Here is a 19,978-nt window from a genome sequence, read left to right on the forward strand (position 1 = left end):
TAAGCAAAGCTAGTGTTGTAGCTGAAATCATTTCAGCACTGTGACTGGCTCTGGTTTCTTGAGGGGTTTTGAGGTTGTTTTTGTGCATGTGTGTGTTGTTTTTGTTTTTTGTTTTTTTAATATCAGCTTTTCACTAGACAAGAAAAACTGCAGGATAGCAAAAAAATGCTGTCAAATATCAGACATCAAACAAGAATCATTTTAACCATCTCTGAGATACCTCATGAGCTACCCTAGAGGGAGCGGGAACAGGCCCAAGGGATTGCAGCCATGGGAAACCCATGCCAAAGAGAGGAACGCCAGAAATAAGTGCAGACAACCAGCAGAGAAAAGCACCCAGACTCCCACACTGCCCCACTAGTATAGCTAGGAGGCACTGAATCTTTTCTTACAGATTTGATTGTTTACTTCTTTTTTTCTTAAAGCTTGAGTCAGTGATGAAAATTTTTCCAATTATTACTAATTACAAAATTAACAAGCCAGTTTTGCTTCCAGTAAAAGGCAGTATAGATCTCTCTCTCTATGCATATAGCCTATATATAGATAGCTCTCTCTTTCTCTGTGTGTGTGTATATATATATATATATATATATATATATATATATATATATATATATATATATATATAGCTTACATCCCTACCTACCAGCCAAGTGCTAGTCCTGTACCATTTTTTGGTTGCATTTCCTATACATTTTTCATTACCACCATTATCAACTACAAGGCACCTGACTTCTACTTAAGTTCCACTTAAATTAAAAGCAACCAAAAGTACGGAGTTAAGGTAAGTATAAGAGAGAGACCACAGGGCTCTTAAACTATGATTTTTATCATCTGAATACATAGAAAAGTCACGTCAAACATCTGGAAATGGATAGAAGAAAACTCTCATTTTTAACATGGCACTCTGCTGATGAATACAGAACTAAACTATATTACAGGATTTATACTTCATATAAAAAAAAATGGGAAAGAAGCAATCAATCTTATTTCATACATTTTTGGGGGACAGAAACTGTTTCACACAATCCTCAAGTCTGTGATACCACATTTCATTATTTATATTCAATATCATAACATATGTTTGTGTGCGAATGCTCATTTGTTTCAAATATATTAGAATGCCAACATACAAAGATATTAACATGCAGATACCTAGAAATTTACGTGAGATGAAAAGCCATCATCACACCTCTCAGAAACTACATTTTCATTTGACATTCTGGGCTTAGATTTTTGTCATGCATTTTGGTTTAGAAATATGATACTGTAACTATAACATAAAAATAATGAAAGCATCTGAAACTTAAAAGCAGAATAGTATTTACGGTAAGAACCAAAACCTAAGCATTGTATCTTGCTTTTATATAAAATGTTTGGTTCTGAAGTCTAAACGGATACATGTTAGCAAAACACTGGAAATGACACGTAGCTACTGAGTGATTTTGTGGGCCTACATGTAAACTGCTGGGAGGGATTCACCTCACTCTGCCTCTTAAAATTTAAAGGCTTGATCTGAACAAGAAATGTAGCTGTATACTAAGTACTCAGGAACCTGTTGTAAGCCACCATGAGTGTGACCAAATTCTGTTTGCAACAATTAGGTATTAAGACTGCTTTTGGACTGAATTCATTCACTAGGGATTACTATGGGTTTTACTTTTGTTTTAGAAGCAGTTCCTTCTTGTCCCATGGTTGTACCTAAGATATATTCACAAAAGAAACACCCTGACACATCACATAGGGATACTGAAAGCTCTGTCACAAAAGTGAGAAGTTCTGAGAATTCTACACAGAGATATATCCTGAATATTTCCTGAAGTCACTACCACAGAAGATTTTGGTTGGTTCCTTTCAAGAAATGTAATTCACTCCATCCTCTTCATTTCAGCACCACACTGAGCCCTATAGAAAGTATTTAAGGTTACAGAATATCAACTCATCATTGTATCAAAACTCATATTCTAGGTAATATTTAGAAGCAAAGTTACAATAACAGGCCTGAGGAGATGAAATAACTATAATGAAAACATAGAATGGTAAAAACAGGAGTCTTTTTTATCTTGGATGAAGAAATCCTACGTTTGTCACAGGCAGGGGGGTAACAGGAGGTAAAGTACTTTACACTAGCTAAATTTAGTTCCAGATTCAGAAGTCATGAAGATAATACCGCTGTAACTGAAAAGATGAAAGTCTCATATTCATACCCCATAACACAAATGTTCAGCATTACAGCTGATTTAACTTTAAATATATTTTTATCCTTATCACACCTTAGTATAGCCTTGCTGTAGTCATTCTCCTTTTAATAATTATATATATAAAGACCTTCGCCACCACTGCTTCTAAAAAATTATCAGTGATTAAAAAAAAACAAGCTTTGAAAATTGAATTTGCATGATAACAGCTGGCTGAGTGTTTAAAAGGAATACTTTAGTAACTTCAGCTATAAAAATAACTGTCATTTGTCAAGCCTACAATATAAAATCAAAAGATAAGATTATAAAGAAAATGCAGAAGATACTTAGTATTTTAAGAACTATTTTTTAACATAACTTAAAAGTTCTGCATTAGGATAAAACTGCGGTATGGCTGGAAATAAACACCAAAACCAAGCACAAGCAATAACAAACTCTGGCCTGGGAGAAGTTTCAGTTAGAGTGATGCTGTGGCCACTTTTGGAAAGCCACCACAAGGGTTAAATGTTAAAGTCACAGAATAAGAGAGAGCTTGAGGTGCAGCTGTGTTGGAACAGGCTACAAAAACCAAATGGGGGTAGCCGCAAAGGGATAAGTCCTAGGAAAAAAAATAAGAAAAAAAAAAAAGAGCATTACAACAGTGCCTCAGGCTTTTCCAAGATCAGAAAGAATGTTGGCTTTATGGTTGGGGAAAAGAAAAGACGAGATCTCCGAGCTGCCCTGGGTCTGGAAAAAGGCAGCCAAGCCAAGCGTGGGCAACAAAGGCACCTAACCTAAGACAAATTGTGTAACACAGCAATACCTAGGTAAATTCAGAGAAAACCCCAGAAAGAAACTGGGATAGAATTAAGGCTGAGATTAAGGTATCTGAGAGCTCCAGGTGCAGTAGGCCTAAAAAAGGGCTGCCTAAGAAAAGTGAAACCTACAGAGACACCTGGTCAAGGAGAATTTTTCTGTCAGGGCAATACCTTAGGGGTTTTTAGGGGTTCAGAGAAAGAGTGACTGGAACTCCAGTTGCAATGGGCTGGACGGGGGCTGCCAAAGTCCACTATGCCTTGCAAAAAGATCTGGCCTGGAAAAAATTTTTAATCAGAATAAAGCTTGAAGGAATTAACCTATTTAAAAGAACCTGTTTTGCATCATGGCCATGCCTCCAGAGCTCTGCAGGCTTTTAGCATTAGTTTTAGAATATGTGTTAAGGCAAAGAGGAAAGCTGCCATTACTCTGAGACTGAGGAAAAATTTTTTCCTTCTGCACTGAAACATGAGCTGAGGGCACTCTTGAATTTAAGTTAAGGTTGTCCTTAACTTGTCCCTAACTCTGTTCCACTAGTTGGAGCTCAACTCTTCCAGCTGTATTATGAAGATAGCCCAGTCATCTCTGAGTTGGTGAACTTGACTTCCTCCTCCCTTCTTTCAAATCAACGTTCAACTCTCAACAACAACAAAAATTCACTAGCCATTTGATTTCACATTCATCCATTTTGCATTTCTAGCTGTTAAATTCATTGCCTATGGTCATTTCATTTATTTTAAATAAATTTTGTCCTATGAAAGAAATTGAACAAGGATTAGAAAGCCCTATTTGTGCTTTGTGGTTATGTTCTCATTTTACTCACAGTGGCATCAATCTGATATGTTAGGTAATACAGAGTTTATAAAAACTATCCTTGTCTCCTGAATCATAGTAAATGCCAAGGTGTTTCCAACAGTTCTTAAATCAACTTTTCTCTTCCCAAGAGAAATCTTAATCTTTATAATTATCACACAACATATTAATTGGTTTGCTATCATTAAGAGACAGTACTACTGGAAGACGTCCAGGCTTACTAATGTAAGAGCAATTGTGCTTGTTACTGCCTGCCTCTTTCAGACTCCATGATTCCCTTTTGCCTGTTCTAGAGGTTCATCTCACTCTGAGCTCAATGCTGCAAAAGAAAGTCCCTCATGGTAACCATGGGAACTGAACTGAGAATGTGATCTGCAAAATGAATGTTCGACCAATGTTTTTAATGTATAGTGATGTTTTAATGATCCACACTTATTAATACAAAGGTTTTTACAGAACAGAGCTTTTTTTAATTTTAAAAAGAAAGATCAGTTGTTGAAAATATTAATTCCGCATTTCAAGCTGGGATTCATAGTTCTTAAAAAACTGCCCTTTTCAGTAAATAAATGCAGTAATAAAAAAAAAATATATAAAACCACCTATCAAACACATACATTCTTATTCATCCCATGATTTTAAGCAATGCACTCATAAATCTGAAAGTTCTCATTCTGTGTAACCCACAGGCTGTTAATCTTGTTCCAGCCAAACTACCTATGCTTCAGTCTCTCTGCATGTTAACCTGCATTAAGTAGTTAAATACTTTCTTGCTGAGCCATTTCATAGATTCAGGTTTGTTAGACAGATTTCTCAGACAGTAATACAGAAAATCTTCATGTTAGTGATTATGTCATTGTGAGATGACAGTCATGAAAAACTCATCTTTGATCATTACAAAGCCCACTGAGTAAACACACCACTGAACTGGATATTTAAGAAAAGCCCTATACCTTCTAAGATCTCCTCCATATTCTTTTATTTGAATCAGACATCTGAACAACAATTTTTCCTATGCTAAGTAGTAAATATGTCTAGAACTTTAAAATGAAAAGAGTTTGCTTTTTTCTTTTGAAGTCATTTTTGTCATTCAATTCAGTTTTTTTATGAGAAAGATTCAAGGCTGCTGACTAGGCTGCATTTTAATGGCTTGAATCACTCGACACTCTCAAGTCAAAACAGCATTCATAAATTTCCAATCTAAGAGATTATTATTATAATTCTTCTGCTTAAGGCTCTAGTAATAGTTATCTGTCATTTTTTGAGCAAACATTACATAGATGTTTTTACCAGCACATAGGTAGAATGTATCAAGTGAAGTCATAGGTCAGTTAGGCAAATTTTGATTTTATCTACCTGATTCCTTTTGTTCTCCAATGGATGTTTAACTTAGAAAACACTTAGTATGTTCCAGTCAGTTTGCAGGAAGAGCTAATAGGGTTACCTTTCAGAAAGTAATGCCAACTGAGTCTGTAATGGACACCCAGATCAAAGTTGTTTGACTTCTTTATTAAATATGTTCCTCTCCCCACCCAGAGAGTCACATATTTGTCCACTAATGCTGTTACCAACTTTTTCTCTTGACCAGACGTCCTTTGGTTTTGTATTTTCAATTCATTCAGGAATGATCAGATTTTTTTCAGGATAGGAGTTCTCCAAGCACCTGCGCTACAGATCCCATACTCAGCATTTGGATATCCAAAGACAGTCTCTCAAAAACTTGGGGTCCAAAGTAGCTTGAAAGAACTAAATGCTTCTATGAACTACATAGCAAGTCTCAACAGTAAATAGTCAGCTCTCTTAGAATTTTTTCCTATACCCACCTGTATGGGAACTGTTAGGTCATGGCCCAAATAAGTGATTGAGCACTTGGTGAAGGAGCTTAGGCAGCCTTAGGAACACAGGTGGAAGCAACTCACTTGTGAACCAGAAAGGTCCAGCCCTCTCAAACCACACTTAAGTGCTGGTAGCTGAAAGGGAAGCATCTCTTCCTGGAAATTACCTTCTTTAGTGTGTTTAGCGAGGTCTGATCCTCAGAAGGGAGTAAGTTATTCCTTCTTTGTTGCAGGGTTGTGACCACTACCTTCCTTGAGGGATTCAAAACTGGTTTAAAGCAACTACATCTGCTGCCTCCTACTGTTACATTAATAGTGAAAAAAAAAGTTATTTGGCTGCTGTAGATCTGAAGTGTTTTCAATGTGCTTTTTTTCCCCTTTTATGTCATAGAACTATTTATACTCCACGTATTTCTTCTGCTCACAACAATTCACCTCCAAGCAAAACTTAAGATGACCCATGAGAACAGTTTACAACCAAACACAAGGTCAGCAACAAAAGCTCTTGATTGCAAAGCAGCACTTTCAGGGAATAATATTTACCCCATTTGTCTCTTGTTTATTACCATCATTTAAGCCATTTTCTTTTGTGAGGTATTCTCCAAAGGAACACTTTTCCTCCATGCAGTATTGCAAATTCAACATCTGCCGCTCTCATTGTAACTGCATTCTCTCCTGTGTGCTAGGTGCCATCACTTGTTATCATCAGCTGTTTCAAGCAACTTCACAGTGAAAACTACAGGTTTTATATATGTTTTAGATCTATTAGTTTAGCACATATGTCACCAGAATATTTCTAAAATGATGTAGCTGAAAGTTTTTTGTAAGTTCATTTAGTAATCAAGCTTTCAATTGCCTTCATACCTACTAAGTAGTAGATTTTGAAAGATTTCTACTACTACCTTTGAGAAAGTAATCCAGCACTCATACTCCAAAGTCTATTTGTAGTATCTCCTACTTAAAATATCCCCCAGAACAAAGATCTGTTGAAATCTGGTATGTATGACAACATTAATAACATTTCTACGTAATTTGATCCTAACTATTAAATGCTGTATGTTTTTTTTTTCTTAAGGATATGCAGAACTGAAAACACGGAGGACTGAAGCTAAGTTTCTAAATATAATATACAATTCAGTATGCGATCCAATGTCAAAACATACCAGCTTTCTCTACACAAAGTGAAAAAACATACAAGAATTTATTTTTTCTGCAAGGCTGGTAGAAGCAATATCGTATGTGGCTTTGTTTTTATTTTACTTTTTAAGATAGGTAGCACAGTTAGAAGGGACAGACAAGTTTTTGAGCACATGAGATCTTTAAGAAACACAAGCAGCAAAGTCCAAAATTGAAAATGAGTTTGATGTTATACCTCCTATTTTCACTCGAGTTACAGTGAAGCCATCTTAGTGAAAAGCAGATTGGTTGCAACGAGTAAGAAGAACACTAGCATGCCATGGTTGGTTAAATTCTAAAAGATACGATCCACAGGACACATAAAAGACAGTAGGTAAAGAATTATACAGTGCCACACTGCTCAGTGTTCAGTAGAATCATGAACTTCAGGTCCTATTCTTGTTTTTGGATGGCATTCAACTTTTGAGGGTCAAGCACAACAGTCCATAGATCTGTTTTGGTAATTTTTTCTGTGCACAAGGCTTTACTCAGGTGCTAAATTGTTCAGAACCACTTTTTTTTTTTTTTTTTTTTTTTAATAATTAAAAAAATACTGAAATTCCAAGAACAGCAAATATTTAATTCAGTAGCTGGTTGAGTTTGCTGAGAATACGCTTTTGAATGTTGATTGAATAGTTATAATGTTCATTACTTCTCTACAGGGTTACAAAATATATTTCCGAAAATCATCATTTTCTGCCATATTATCAGGAAAGCAGCTTCAGTATTTCTGAAAAGTAAATTACCCTTAAAAAAATTAAGCAATATGTCATAACATGGAGCTGCTTTGCATATTCTTTCAAGGACAAAAACCTTACCAATATGATGAAAACCATCTAAATGATCATTACTAAAGAGACAAGAAAACTAAATTTTCATGGGCTATGTGTGCTACTGTGTTTCAGGTCCACAGTAGAGAGTTTAAGCATATGGCATGTGTTCTTGGCTACTTAGTAACACTACAGTTAGCCGGAAAACTTTGCAAATAAACAGGAGCTACCCTTGTCACTTCCAACAGGACAAATAAACTCTTTCCTCTGTCCCAGAAACAAATGAGAGGAAAGAAGAATTTTGACTCCATGGACAGCTTCACAAAAGAAAAGAACGGTGGGAAATGGCTAAGCCTTGACTGTAGGAAAGGCAGTGGAGAAAAGATAGAAAGAAAAAAGAAAAGGGGGGGGGGGGGGGGGGGGGAAGAGATAAAGATACAAAAAAAAAACCTTCCCAACTCAGTGCTCCATTCACCTTCCTCTCAGAGGAATTTGTACCTCAATTAGATTAAAACCTTAGAAGCTAGCCTTCTATCAAGTATTCTAGAAGTTTAATTTGATACAGGTTCATTGTGTCAGACCATCTCTAAAATGATGCCCAAGCTGTGTGTTTTAGATGAGGTACTACATTGTTTTTAATTCTTCTATCCTCTTACACTGATCAGCAAATCACATAGTGCAAAAAGAAAAAAAAAAAATGTATAATTGCATCATTATAATCCTGTAATTTGTCTGGAGATGTATTAAGTAAAACAGAACAGAAAATTAACAGAGATATTAATTATAAACTAAAATATCATTGGTCACATGACTACATTTTTTTCACTGCTTTTGAGTTTTACCACTGTTTACAATACAGTGGTAAAGCAAGGCTTTTCATTTTCAAAAAAAAGAAAAGGTATTTGTGTGAAAATTAAATTGCAGTCTTTTAGCAGATGTCACGCAGTTTGATATACCCTGGTCATAAAGACAACAGAGTAAATGATTGTATACAAACAGTTCCCATACTGCTAAGAGTCTGCAGAAAAATGTGCACACACCAAATGATTCAGCACATTTGTTGCCAGCTTTTTAAATGGCTTTACATAATTTATTTATATTTGAATACAGTAATGCTCTGATGCCTATAAACCTGTTTGAATATTTTCTTTTTCACAAAGAAAGCAAATCTCTGAAACAGAGCAGCTTTGTTTGTCTTCGTTCTTACTGCATTTTAGAAATTAGACACAGAAATGTCTCAGAATGCATCCACTTTGTCTCAAGCAGAAATTACTCCTGCTTTGTATAACTACAAAAATTGTAACTGCAACATTTTCCTTAACATAAATAATGAAGTTGGAAAGGGAAAAGGCCTTGCACCAAAAAAAATTGCTGAAAATGATCATAACTGAGATGTTTAGGGTTTCAAATTTTTCTCACACCCCCTACCTGCTTTTTTTTTTTTTTTTTTTTTTTTTTTTTTTACGCTTGATTCAGTCAAGTAATGCTGATCTCCTATTAAATGGTGTCAAACACATTTGGTTCTTCTGAAAAATACTATTTGCATAAGTCCATTTATGTACTTGAGCTTCTTTCCCCAAGGAGCAATTCAGCTCTGTGCTGCGATGGCTTTTTGAGGGGAAATCTGAACACTAAGAAAACCTGGGGCAGGAAAGCACATGCTAACACCCAGTTTAAAACTCCAGATAGCTCACAGCTCTAATTCTGAGGTACTTGAGAAATAGGTAAATGACGTTATGTTTGCTCCTATTTTAAATGGAGAAGCAATGTCTCTGCCCGTCTTCAAAAACGACATTGACAACTTCAGAAAGTTTCTCAGCATAAACTGTCTTCAAGCCTGACAAATGACATTTCGGGCTACATTTCCACAGAACATTGCCTATTTTGACATACTAGGATCCCCACATACATGTTTTGCAGCTTACCTCTGCAGCGTCCTCCTCAGGGCAACAGGTTCAAGCTGTTGGCCATCCTAACACAGCTGCAGTTACTACAGAAGTGGGTAGGAAGTGCACAGAAGCAGGGAATAGAGTACACCCAGGTTGCATCCTGGACCTAGTGTTATTGAAACAATTCAACTCTCTGTAACTGCATTTAAATTATCAGTTTCAGTTCTACACAATTAACTTTTCTTATTTCTTTTCCCTCAGCTTTTCAGGGCACCACACACATCTGTTCCCTCATCTTCTGGGCTCTTTAGTATATGAATTGACTTTACAGTGCTTTTGATATGAAACTTAAAGTGATCTATAATATTTTTCTGTGCAGAGCCAGCATTTAACAAGACTTCGCATAGGAATCTTGATCCAGAAAAGCCCTCAAGCATGCTTATAGCTTCAGATTCTTGAGCTGGCTATTTTATCCTAATGAAATCAAGAACATGCATGAAGTTAAAGATGTGTTCCAATGCTATTTTGATATTTTTAGTGAGAATGTTTAGCAACTATGCAAAGGGTAACACAACTTTGTAAAACTGATAGCCCTGCTTTGAGTAAAAAAAAAAAGTTGTGTCATCATATTTAATCCTTGGACAATATATGACTCTAATTGCCATATGAATATTTCCTTTGAAGATACAAGATTTCAGGACAAGTGTCATTCATTCCCAACTGCACTATGAAAAGTCAAGCCACAGATTTCTTTAGGCAGCTCTTCATAGTCACTTTTTTTTTTTTTTTTGGTAAAGAAATATATAGGAGGACCCATTGAATCCACTTCAATCAAATGTTCTCATATCCACTAGCCTCATGCCTCTGCCTCTTACTTAGAGCAGCAATTTTGTTCCACATCTCGTTACACTAATAAAAGGGAAAATTCAGTTAACCAGAAAGTGCTGGAACAATTTAGACTTGCAAAGAAAATCACCTCCACTCCAAGAAAATTCATACAACAACGAAAGTGCTCAAAAATTCTGTTATACAAGAGGCTTAACAAAACAATAGATACAAAACTAGACTTTGACATCAGAAGTAAAATGCTTGTAGTAGAAAAAAAGCAAGCATTTAACCATTACACAGAATTTGTTTGTTACACTATTAGCCTTATTCTTCTTGTGAAAAAAAGAAAACAACACCTATATGGAAATTAATAAGCAAGGAAAATAACAAGCCAACTAATCCTTTGCAGTAAAGATTAATATTTACTAGAAAGGTCTTTTTATGAAATTCTGGACACTGAAGAGATGCACTGTGCCTGACGTTGAAACAAAATACAAAAAAAAAATATGTAATTTGATACTACAGTTTAGAACGGAACACATGGAAATGCAATAAGGAAACAAGAAAGAAATAATGACTTCCTGAGGAAGTGTTATCTTGTCTAATTATGAAAAGCACCAAATAATACATAATTTCATAGATAACAGGCAACTAGCTTGATAACCATTGTATCTTCAGATGAATAGATAATTTTGAAATATCCACAAACAAACTGACATAACACTTTTTCACCATGACTACATGTGATAGATTCATGCTAATGAGAGGAAGATTACTTTAATAATTTTACTACAGAGAAAAATTTGCAGTTTTAAACTGTACAATGACAACTCCACAAGACATTTGTAACACTTGCATGCTTTCTAGGAATAACCAACTCAGATTCCAAGCCACTATCTTAATAGAGCAATAAATAGTATGCAATAGCTTAAGATTCATCCTGCATAGCTATACCAGCGTATCACAGCCTTGTTTTTTACATATTCACCTCTCACAATTAACAGACCACTGTTCACTCTGTAGTGACTGTACTGACTGTGCTCACAAAGACAGAAACACGCAGACTGAGACAACTAGGTAGGTCACTTAAGTCACTGTAAAGAGATTAGGTTGAACTTCAGCTGAAGAACACACTGTCTAGTAATTTCATATTTCCTTCCTTATTCCACTTTGAATTTGAATATTCACTTGGTGCAAATAGATTCAAATGGAGAGGAATATGCCATGGTCTCAAGCTGGAAGAAATGACTATCATTTTGAAAGGTAATCTGGTTATACTCATTTGCAGATGTCTTCACACTTACTGGCTTTACAGAAAACAAAGGAAAGCAGAAAGCAGAGCAGAAATTCAATACAGAGCCCCAGGACCAATATTTCTAAGATCAAGAGGATAACAGCAGCAGTATCTACTTTGCTCTGCCAACAACAGAAGGTAGAACTCAGGGAGGAAAAGGTGATCAAGTACAGCAGCCAAGCCCCAGCAAAAATAAAATTGAGAGGCTAAACACAAATAGTTTCACGCCTTACACTTAGCTGCACTCTAGAAAATTCACAAACTTACATCAACTGCAGAGGTTCCTACCTCACTGGGATGGATTTAAAATTTCTTGTGGTTTAATACTATTATTGTTTTCTCTTTTCCCTTGCCTGAAAACTTCACCATTTTATGAAACAGTATACATTCAGAGAAATTACAAGGAATCTATTTTGCTTGCTTTTTGTATGCTTTTGGGTTTTCTGTCTATAACACATAAGGTTCTCTAAAAAAAAAAAACAAAAAAAAAAAACAAACCACTTTGTCTCCCTAACATGCAGCTTTTAAAGTGATTACAGACACAAAAAACTGCTATAGAAAAATGTAGAAAATTGTATACTTTGATGAAAAGATGGAATACTTTTAAGTCATTGTGCTTTAAAAGTACCACTATAATTACCTGGGTTTTAGGAATTATGCCAGTTCTAGCTAGAAAAAGCACTCTTATCTAGCCATCAGCTACAAAGGAGGCAAACAAATTGCACAAATTATTGAGCTTTTGGAGTTTGGAATGATTGAGACCATGTTAAAAGGAACACATGCCTGTGATTACATAGCAGCTTCTACTCTAGAAGTGAAAATAGAAGCACAGAAATCATGAGTAGTACAACAAAACTAAGGATACAAAATATCTAGTAATCTAGTAATAAATTTAAGGAACGGTGAAGTCATGTAACTGAAATGCCCACTCACATCACCTGAATTTACAGTCTGATGAGTGATTATTCTGTGTGCTTCAGCAAGAATATTTTAATGAAATCAATTCTAACTATAATGCAAGCCTTTGAACAACATACTGAAAAATCAGATACTGTGTTCCTATACTCTACTGAGTTTGAGGGGTTTGTGCCATCATAGGGCATCTTTTACTTCCTAGAACTGTGTATCACAGAATCACAATCACCAAGGTTGGAAAAGATCTACAAGATCATCCAGTCCAACCATCCACAAATCACCAATAGTTCTCACTAACCTATGTTCCTCAACACAACATCCAAACGTTCCTTGAACACCGCCAGGGTTGGTGACTCCACCACCTCCATAGTCAGTCCATTCCAGTGTCTGACGACTCTTTCAGAGAAATATTATTTCCTGATATCCAACCTGAATCTTCCCTGGTGCAGCTTGAAGCCATTAAACTTGGCACCTGGCTTGAGATCTGCTGATGGGTATCACCTGTCTAAATGGATCCTTGCCCAGGAGCTGACAGGACTTGTAGAGAGGGCTTTAAACTAGATATGAAGGGGGAACGGAACAAAACCAGGCCCACTAGGGATGATCCTGGGGGAGCAATGATGGGACTAGTGGTGAGGAGAGGGGCTCAGCTGAAGTGCATCTGCACCAACACGCACAACGTGGGCAACAAAAAGAGTTGGAAGCCATTGTGCAGCAGGCAAGCTATGACCTAGTACATAATAAACTCAGTTTGCACATTGAAATCACACAATAGCTAAGAAAGCAAGAACTTCTGTATAAAACCAGCAAGAAAATAATTTGAAGTAAATGGCTTTTAAAAGTTACTAGTGCTAATAAGTAGGAGTATATGCATATATCAAGGTGAACAATCAACAAAATTTTGCTTAATTCTGAGCAAGTTAATACCAAGAGTGTCTGTGATCACATTTAAGCCATAAACAGAACACACAGAAACCCAGAACAATGCTGCACATGTTGGTATATTCCAGATTCACAACACTGGCTCAGAGCAGCACAGTCCCACAAGGGCTATAAAATTTGCAAAAAATTCTAATAAACCAGTATGGATACAAGTCAACCTGGACTATCTCAGTCCCCATGTTCCAGTTGGATCTGTCTGAAATGCTATTTAGAAATCTACAGCACAGCTACCAAACTATCATCACACCAAGGGCACCATAGAGTTCACAAAGTCGCCACTTAATCTGCATCTATTACCATCAGCCTTTTAAATAGCCAGCCTGCTGGAAATCAAATAAACTTTTCCTACATCCCATGTGCCCTATCAATTAAGTAAATAAGTGCTACAAGAATATCTCTAACTTTATTTTATTCCTGCACTTTTTCAGTGAAGTCAGTATTTCGTTAGAAGAGCAACAAAAACAAATGGAGGGAATGCAACACTGAAACCCTGTATTGAGTTTGCTACACTGTGGGAGTTCTAGTTTCTCATCTCCACTCAAAGTAACTGAGGATGGCCCAAGCTCCCCACTTCCATTTCTCTTAGGCTGCCTTAAGCATTCTGTTGTGCAAATCCTACTCATACAATCATTTTTTGCCCAACAGAAAAAAGTTGAAGTTACATCCTAGGAAAACTGTGTCTTCCTGAGCAAGAAGATGCATCAGAGCTGAAATCCTATTTTAAATTGCTAGCCCTTCTTGGCACAAGTCAGGTATGGCAACAGAGATGACAGCTGCATCATTCATGGCACCAAACATTTTTGTTGCAAGACCAAGTGTGCCAATCGTATATATCTAGGTTTGGAAAAAGTATAAAATTATCTTGCTGGTACTGCAACTATGTCCCATGTTATATTTCATTGAAGTTTCATGCTTTCTTTTGTCATCTGCAGGAAAAAAAAAAAACAGATATGAGGACAGAACAGCAAATCCATTCTAGAGCCTTCAGTATTTAGTTAGCTTATGTGTTTTGTACGTACATGAATCAGCACAGTAAGATCATCAGTTTTTCAGCACTTTGCATCACATGACCATGGGTTTCCTGATGTCATCAGAGGAGCTTTCAAGGCCGATTCTGTTGGTGAGCCACAGTCTTACCAACACCATTTGAACTCCTTTGTTCAGGAATCATAACTTGGCTAGAGTAAGATTTATCCCTTATTTGACTTAGAAAACTTACTCTCCTAGCAGATCCTCAAAGCTCCTTTTAGTATCATTACATTCATACAGAATAATTTTCATAGTTCTGCTAATTAGTCAGTATGGATAAAACTATATCCAACCTCCAGTTTTCCAGCATTTTTCCCATTGTAAGCTGTTAGAAAACTCCAGAAAGGAAGGACTCGACAAGTCTTGGTAAAATTTGTTCCCATATGGATTTAATCCAAGACATCCTACACAGTTCTATTAAAGCACAACAAACCAGGCTAGGCGTTAATGCATAGCTGAGAAAGGCTTTATGCTGTCAAAATGAATCAGATTCAGATTGATTCCATTCCACAGTTACACTTTTAAAAGCTTATTTGATAACAAATTACACAGAAGATAAACAAGCAATTAACCAATCTCCCGAGAAGCTAACAATCAAAATATTCTGTCCTGAAGTATTAAACATACCGTGTTTTTGCCTTTATCTATGATTTGGTTATGCAGTGTCTATGTTATGTGACTTTCAGCCACACCAGGGTCAAAGTTAATTGGCAAAAGTGCATTCCACCATTTCTTAATTATAAATTCCACATTTTAAGTAGAAGTGATATGCTGAAATTAAAATGGAATTTAAAAATTAGAGAAATAAAAGTTTACAGATTACAGATGTATGATTTTCAGAATACTGAAAGTCCAAAAATGGTATTCACAACTTCTGATGTGTATTCAAACTGTGTGGATTTACAGCAGCATATAAATGACTTCCAGTGACACTATCTATATGTGCATCCTTCATGCTGATGCTAGTTCTCATTATTTGAAAGTTTACATGATGACGAATCCTAAGAATGTTACTCACATAGTTCATTAAGATAAAAGAAGAGATGATGCAATTCTGAGTTCAGTCACACTTCTGCACACTGTATTGAGTTATATCCAGTAAGCTTTCATTAGATCAGACAGATGGCTTGAAGCCTAGTTTCTTGTTTCTGCTGAAGTTCAGGAGTGAAATAGAGTTTCAGTCACTTCTAACTATGCCTAGGAACTAGGATATAAATCCAAGGTCATTTGGAAAACCTGAAGCAATTATTCAGAATCCTTACTTTTTGTGCTTCCAAGGTTAGTAAAAATTCAATTAGGAAAGTTCATTACAGACAAGAATCAGAATAAGTGCCATAATTCTGAATTTATGCTTCTATAAGGCTACATAAGAAAGATATCACGACTTTGGGCTCAGCCATTTCAAGCTAAGGTTACCAGGTAACTGCCTAGTCAGAAAACACATCTGTCACATAACACTTGGGAGATGATGCATTACCCATCTCCAACTTTTCCTTATAAATGATCAGCCAGCTGAGCCTGTATTCCGTCAAGGCATTTTTGTACATCTGCCTCCTGCTACTGGACATCTCATTTCCTATTTTTCACATCCATATTATAATCTTGTTCAAAAATCCCTCATGTAATGTTTCCGGATGAGAGCTTGTTTTCTCCTCCTATATTAAGATTGTATGGTAGTGAGTTACCTGAATTATTCTGATATATCTTTGCTTACCTCCTTGATCAAGCTGTTTTTCCACAGAAGCATGCTATTATAGCTCTCAAATGTCAATTTATTATCAAATTCATACAGCTCTATTTATTTCTTTTTAAACAATGACTGCTTCCCTCCTTTGTTACATAAACATGGAATTACTTCTGTTCTCCTGTGCAAGCTGTGCACATAATTATTAGCTATAGTTACTGAGTCCACAATCACAGCTGCCAAACCATGCATGGCCATTACCATCAGTAAACTGTGCCCTTTCCATGATGACCCCTAACCAAGTGGGGTCCCATCAGCTAGGTGAGCAAATGTTGCAGTCTGAGAACAACCAAGACTTACATTCACTGTTCCCATTCATTCTTCTTTCACAAGGTATGCCCTTGTGAGCATATATTCTCCATAAATCATAGACTGGCTTACATTGGAAGGGACCTTGAAGAGTACATACTTCCAACCCCTCTGCTGTGGGGAGGGCTGCCCCCCACCAGCTCAGGCTGCCCAGGGTCCCATTCAACCTGGCCTTAAGCACCTTCAGGGATGGGGCACTCACAGCTTCTCTGGGCAGCCTACACCAGCACTCCACATTTTCCCAAGTAAAAAAATTTCCTCCTAACACTTAATCTCCCTCTTTTAGTTTAACACTATCCTCCCTTTTCCCATCACTATTGGACTGCATAAGTAGTCATTTTTAAAAGCTCCTTTAAAGTACTGAAAGGCCACCAAGAGCCTTCTCTTCTCAGCTGAAGCAGCCCAGCCCCCTCAGCCTGTCTTCATAGAACAGGTACACTCATCCTAGTGGTCCTCCTCTGGAACCACTCCAAGAGCTCTACATCTTTCTTGTGCTTTGGAACAGAGGCCTAGATGCAATGCAGTACTCTGGGTGGAGCCTGACAAAGACAAATTCTTCCCACTTTTCAAATGGTTCGGGTTTTTTGTTTTTTGTTTTTTGTTTTTTTTTTTAGCCAAGTTAGAGACTAACACCAGGGTGAAGGGAACCACCGCACAGTCTCAAACAACCAAAGAAATTGATTTAGCTTTGTTTCAATTTAATGTTGCATATACTTAATTTGGGCAAGGAAGAACTTTACAAGGCTACAGTAATAGACAAAATGAAACACTAAAAGGGAAAAAATGGCAGTTACAATCAAGGTTTCACTTTAAATAGTTCAGTTTTTCATTCTCAGACTAAAGAAGATTTGATGGAATGTTTCTAAACAGCTTCAATGCACAGAGAAAGTGATCATATTCAGAGAACCAAAAGAAAAAGGATAATACAAATATGTAAGTATGTATACTATCCACAGCAACAAATTCCTATGAAACTTTGGTTCTGGAAGTAAGTGGCAGTTCTGAATCAGTTTTCCATGTTGTATGGATTCATCTATGTCAGAGCATTCCCACCAGTTTCTCTCAAGCTAAGTCTATCCAACCAGTTGCCCATCCACTATCTGGTTTTTCGAGTCTAAAGTGTCCTTGACAGGTCCTGTAGAGAATTCCTGCAAAACACTCAGCCAACACTCAAAAAGAAAAAAAAAAACAATTTTGCAAAAGACCAATGGAGCCTGTTCCTACACCAATCTATTTCTGATTTTCACACAGAAGTATTTCCTTCCAATTCATGTACGATGTTGTAAGAGATCGACCAGCATCAGCAGTAGAAAAATTTGCTATATATGTCTCCCATCCAAAGACAGCAACAACTGTCACACTGCATCTGAACAGCTGTCATTCCACCAATAAGTGACGTACTTGTCCCTCTAGCTAAACTTGATACTGGACAAATATTGCTGGAAGTCAGTCAAGTTCATCAGGCTTGGAAACAACCAAAGCAGATGTACAGACATTCAATCAAGACAGCGTATCCATACACCTGTCTGATATCACCACCAAAGACAGCTTCATCCACAGAGGTGATGAGCTCAAGTCCCAAAAATAATTATCAGGAAAGCAAAGCCACCACTGTTTCTTTTGGGCTTTGTTCATTGTTTCTTTGTTTCATGTAGCTTCCCCCAAGATAGCTGTCACATCTCTCTCCTTATTCTAACAGTGACTCTGGAAGAACTGAGGCAGTCTTATTTTGTAGCCTAAATATTTCAGTTCAGACAAAGGCAACCTGTTGCGGGGACAGGTAAGCCCCATTTAACAACCTATTTCTTCCAACATATACCTCCCTGCATCCTGAAGAAGAGCCTAATCCCGCATACTTTCAGACGTATACATCAAGTCCAAGCTGGGTCCATACTCACTTCTAGGCATTTTGTTCCATTTAATCAGAATCTACTGATCTTTGTCAGAGGTCCAGAAACTCTCTTCAGAAAGCAGGAATACAGGTTCTCATCAAAAAAAGTACAGGGAAGGGGTGATCAAGCAGGGACAATAGCATGCTTTAGCCCTAAGCATTATAAAAAGCACCTTTTGTGTGCAAATATTCATCTCAACCAAAGATCTAAGAACAAGTGCTGATCAGGGTGACCTATTTGAGTTGTCAAGTTTGACAGCAAATATAGACTCCTGAGAAGTACGCTGAAGGCTGCCAGCTGATACCTTTGGGCCATCTCAGTGACAACTCTCTGCTAAACAGCACTACTATAAAATAACATAAAACCTGCGGCACAGTAAACAATTTGTACTTGGTACACAACTCAGAAGCAGGACAAGTGCTGAAGGGCTTTGTAAATGTTGTGCAAGAGGCTGCAATATAGATCTCTATGAGAATTCTGTAGGGCTCAGTTTTAGGGAGAATTGTCTAGTGGTTTAGCCAAAGATTTGGATTGCAGTACTTTAAGATATACTGTTACTCAGCAGACAGCACTAAACTGGAAGGAGCTGCTGACTCCCTTAAGGGTAGAAAGGTCTTGCAGAGAGATTTCGATAAATTGGAGGACTGGACAATCACCAAACACATGAAATATAGCAAAAATAACAGTCAGATTCTGCATCTGCAACAGGGCAACCCTGAATATCTTGGGGGGATGAGAAGCTGGAAAGCAGCCCCACCGAAGGGGTCCGGGGCTTCTAGTTGACAGAAAGCTTCATATGAGTCCATAGTGTGCCCTAGCAGCCAAAAGTCCAAGTGTACCCCAGTGTGAATCTGACCCAGCAGTACTACCCAGGCAAGGGAAGGAGTTGTCCTACTCTGCTCTGTAGTGCTGCACCCGCACTTCAAGCATTGTGTGCAGGCTGGAGGGCCACAACACAAGGACATAAAACTATTAGAACGCATCCAAACAAGGGCCTCAGAGATTTCACCATCCAGGGAGCAAAGCATATGAGGAGCAGCTGATGTCCCTTGGTTGGTTCATCCCAGAGCAGAGGAGCTGCAGCTCCTCTCAAGGGGAGCAGAGGGGCAGTGCTGAGTTCTGCTCTCTGTGACAGCAACAGAACTCAAGTGAATGGGCATGGAATTGTATCAGCGTCAGGTTGGAGTCAGAAAAATATTCTTCATCAGTGTTGTCAGGCCCTGGAACAGGCTATGGCAGTGGTCATGGCCCCAGGTTGCTGGAGTTGAAAAAGATACTGAATAACGCTCTCAGACACGGTTTAAATGCTGGTATTCCTGGTGTGGAGCCAGGAGTTGGACTCAGTTATCTTTGGGACACCCTTACAACTGGGAATATTCTATGGACCAAAATGGTGGATCTCACAAAAGCTGAAGCAGTTGGAAAAGGAAATCAACTGCACATTATCCACTTGTGTTCCTATTTTTCAGATTGACCTATTCTTTCTCGTACATAATAGTACCACCACAACTATACGACAGTTATTAGTTATTTAGATTATATACTACATGAG

At 37.4% G+C, this 19,978-nt stretch overlaps 1 long non-coding RNA gene across 1 annotated transcript in view; it reads right to left on the bottom strand.

Moving 5' to 3' along the window:
- Window positions 1-14,102: 14,102 nt before the first annotated feature.
- The window catches only part of LOC125690677 (uncharacterized), a 98,670-nt gene continuing 92,794 nt past the window's right edge, over window positions 14,103-19,978 (bottom strand). The window contains exon 7 of the long non-coding RNA XR_007375731.1: window positions 14,103-14,378. This is a non-coding gene — a long non-coding RNA (uncharacterized LOC125690677). The remainder of the gene's footprint in view (window positions 14,379-19,978) is intronic.

Source organism: Lagopus muta, chromosome 3, assembly GCF_023343835.1.
Source record: "Lagopus muta isolate bLagMut1 chromosome 3, bLagMut1 primary, whole genome shotgun sequence".
NCBI classification, from domain to species: Eukaryota; Metazoa; Chordata; class Aves; order Galliformes; family Phasianidae; genus Lagopus; species Lagopus muta.